Here is a 3,996-nt window from a genome sequence, read left to right as displayed (position 1 = left end):
GAGCCAAAGTCTTGCATGTTTAAACTCCCATTTTCATTGGCAGCTGGCAGCTAAGCTGTGGTGCACTCATACAATGGGATACTCCTAGCGATGAGAAGGAATGGGCTGCATCTGCCCAGCCCAGATATATTTCACAACAACCATGCCGAGAGAGATCAGGCACAGGAGTTCACACAGCATTCCTCTATTAGTGCACAGAGAAACAAAAACAAAATCATTGTGTCCAAAGAGGTACCCTCAGGTAGTAATGTCAAAGACAGGTCAAAGTCAATACAGTGACTTCCTTTGTATAGAGAAAGATAGTGGTGCCAGGGAGGGTGTGTGGAGGAGGAAGCCAATAAGATCAGACTCCCACCCCCCTCCATCCCCACAGAGGGCAATGAGTACACAGGTATGACCCACCATTGTTAAGTGAAGACCTCTGTGTTTACCATGTGCTTTTTTGTTGTTGTTGTTGTTGCTTTTTTTGTTTGTTTGTTTTTCGAGACAGGGTTTTTCTGTGTAGACCTGGCTGTCCTGGAACTCACTCTGTAGACCAGGCTGGCCTCGAACTCAGAAATCCGCCTGCTTCTGCCTCCCATGGGATTAAAGGCGTGCGCCACCACTGCCCGGCTTCACCTGCTTTTCTATTTGTGTGAAATAGCTCATCAGGATTTTAAATTAACCTAAGAAAGCAGATTCATTACCTCTTGTCTTCCAAACTATGCCGACCACATATCTTGAGCATCCTGGTAATTGGATGGAACTTTATGTAGGTAGGACATGTGCTCTGTGCCAGGCAGGGGTCTAAGGGGTTCCTATCTGATCTAACTTGATCCTCTGCAATAATCTCAGGTACTTACTATTGTCATCGCCTTTAAAAGATGGGGAAACTGAGGCGCCGTGAGGCCAAATGACTTGCCAATAGTTGATGCACTAGCTAGATTTCAACACGAAACAGCTGGGCCCACAGTAGATGCTCTGTGCTCAACCTAAAGATTTCAGCTACACAGGAGCTCTGAGTCCTCACCCACCACAGCAGTCCCTTCTTCCTCTTTCCTTCTCTTCTCCCCTCCTTTCTGTCTGTCTCTTTCTTTCTTTCTTTCTTTCTTTCTTTTCTCTTTTTTCTTTCTTTTTCTTTCCAGGGCTTTATGGAGCCCAGTCTGTTCTCAAACTCAGTATATAGCTGAGATTATTTTTGACTAATCTTCCTCTTTCCACTTCCCAGGTGCTGGGATTACAAGGGTGTACCAGCACACCCAGCTTCCTTCCTTCCTTCCTTCCTTCCTTCCTTCCTTCCTTCCTTTCCTTTCCTCTCCTCTCCTTTCCTTTCTTCCTTTGAGACTCTAGTCTACACTGGCGCACAGAAGACTCTAGTCTAGAGTGACCTGGACCTCACTATGTGGCCAAATCTGACCTTGAGCTATTAATAGCAGCAGTCCTCCTGCCTCAGACTTCCAAATGCTGGGGTTATATCACCAGATCCATCTCTACATATGTGGTTTCTCTTTAAATTTTTTTTAAGCCACAGTTATTATTTATTTATTTGGTGGGGCTGGGTGTGACTGTGAGTGTGTGTGAACACCTCAGTGTGTGCCAATAGAGGCCAGAGGATGTGACTGTGGGTGTGTGTGAGCACCTCAGTGTGTGCCCATAGAGGCCTGAGGAGTCAGTTCTCTCCTTCCACAGTGAGGGCCTTGGGGATGGAACTCAGCTTGGCAGCAAGTACCTTTGCCTGTGGAGCAGGGCCTGAGTGGAGCTTTGAAGGATGGACACAGCACTTGGAATTCAGCACATCCTTCTACCCCAAGGAGGGCAGCAGAAGGTTGTTACCTGACCTGGGCCTGATCCCAGGAGAACCCACAACATGCTTCCAAATCCCATTACAGTCCTGCCACTGGGAACTAGACCGGGGGAAGCCTCTCCCTGCCTGGATCCTGTTACCTGCCCCTCTGTCAGCTCTCCTAATGAAGCTGCCACTTAGAACTGAAAGGTCTGCTTCTCCCTTCAAGGCCACCACAGCTGCCTGGGCTGGTGAGGAGCCAAACCTTTCCTAATAAGGCTTTCATCTGAGGGCAAAAACAACAAACAAAGTGGAAGACAAAGCCTCTAGGTTACCTGTTCTTTTGGATCTGATGCTAGACTTGATGTTTAAGGAAACTGAGGAGTCAGCATTGCCTGGTGTGGTGGTTCATGCAAACCCAGTACACGGGAATAGAAGGATTGCAGAAAAGGCTGGAGGCTAGCCTGGGATACATAGTAAATTCTAGTCCAGCCTGGACTACATTTCAAGACCTCTCAACTTAAAAAAATAAAATAAAATAACCCCACACATGCGGACCCACCAAAATACAAACAAATTCACAGGTATAAAAATAAATAGATGTTATGAAGAATTTAAAACAAGCAAATCAACAAGCCAGGCATTGTGGCAGGTGCCTGTAATCCTAGCATTTGATAGGCTGAGTCATGTAGATGAGGGGTCCCAGGTTCTCCTCCGGTACTGAGTGAGTCCCAGGTGAGTCCGGATTACACAAAAGCCTGTTTTCAAATAAACAAATGAAAAGGCACATGTATTCCCTATGACACACTTGCTTTAAAAACATCTGGCTGGCTGTAACTTGGTGGGATTTGTTTCTTTGTAAATCTGTGTGTTTACCTTATACATGTAAAAACAGGACCAGCCAGGAGCCCCTGTAGCTTGCAGTAGTCACCCTTTGCATAAAACTGGCTAAGCTGCTTCCATTCTGGAAGGATACCAGGAAAAATGACAAGGAGAGGTTTGATTGTGGCTGCCAGAGTAGCGGTGAGCCAGAGTTGAAACTGATAAAGAGAGTTGTTTGTGGTGTTTTGCTTTAAGATAGGGTCTTGTTAGGGAACCTAGCTGGAGGCAGACTCCTGGCCTCCCCCATCCAGCCTCCTACAGATTGGGATTAAGGGGTGTACCACTGCGACCAAGTGATTTATTTATTTTGAGACAGGCTCTCACTTGTCACTATGTAGCCCTGGAACTCACCGCAGAACAGGCTAGCTGGCTTTGAACTCACAAGGATCCTCTGCCTCCGTTGTCCAGGAGATAAAGGGCATGCAACACTAGCCCCAGACTCGAGTGATTTATCATTTATTATTATTACATTTTAAGCTATAATGAAGATTCTGGAAGGGGTAGGGAGCTCAAAAGTCCTAAAGACTGGGGACTCCCGTCCCGGAGTCCCACCACCTCCAAAGACCCAGCCACTGTTTACAAAGCTAAGCTTCGGGGGTCATCGCACAGAAAATAAGCGTAAGACGGAAAACCTCTCTTCCCCCAAGAACGTGTATGCGGTGGATCTGGGGAACCCTAAGCACACTTTGCCGAAGGCCTCTTCAGCATCTAGACAGCTCAAATTCCACTTGTTCCCACCTAGACTCCGGAGGGGCGGGTTCTGGACTTGAACTTGCTTCTTAGGGTAGCGCACCAGGGTATGCGGTAGCCATCTCCTCCTTTTTACAGGTGAGAAAACAACCTGCAAGCTAGCAAGATTGAGCAACTGCGCCTAGGGCGCCGGGCTCACAAACGCCATTGTCACCCGGACCTTTGGAGTTTGTGTTTTCCAGGATGCCCAGCGGAGGTCTGAGGGGGAGTCCCGGTTTTTGGAAAGCAGGAAGGAGCCGAGAGGAAGATGCTGAGACGGAGATGGATGGGAACCCCGAGGTCGCGGCCTCCCACGGGACTAAGGGTGGGTTTCTGTCACCAGGGGGGCTCCGCAGCTGGGGCGGTGGGACGCCTAGGGACAGGGCAGCCTTACCTGTCCCGGCGCTAACCTGCTGTCTGGCTCGGAGATGGCGGCGTCCCATGCTTTTCTGGATCCCCTCTTTCTGCGCCCCACCCTGAGGGGGGCGTGAGGGTGGGCGTGGGGCGCCAGGGACCGGCCGGACCTGTGGGACACGGGGCTCGGGCTGTCTGGGGAACCCGTCACCTGAAGCAGCCGGCTCTTCCGGGGCTGGGACACCTGTGGGCGGCGGGAGCTTGTGTCC

This window comes from Mastomys coucha, unplaced genomic scaffold, assembly GCF_008632895.1.
Source record: "Mastomys coucha isolate ucsf_1 unplaced genomic scaffold, UCSF_Mcou_1 pScaffold21, whole genome shotgun sequence".
In the NCBI taxonomy this organism is placed as follows: domain Eukaryota; kingdom Metazoa; phylum Chordata; class Mammalia; order Rodentia; family Muridae; genus Mastomys; species Mastomys coucha.
The sequence above is the reverse complement of the archived record's forward strand: the minus strand, read 5'-3'. Positions refer to the sequence as shown.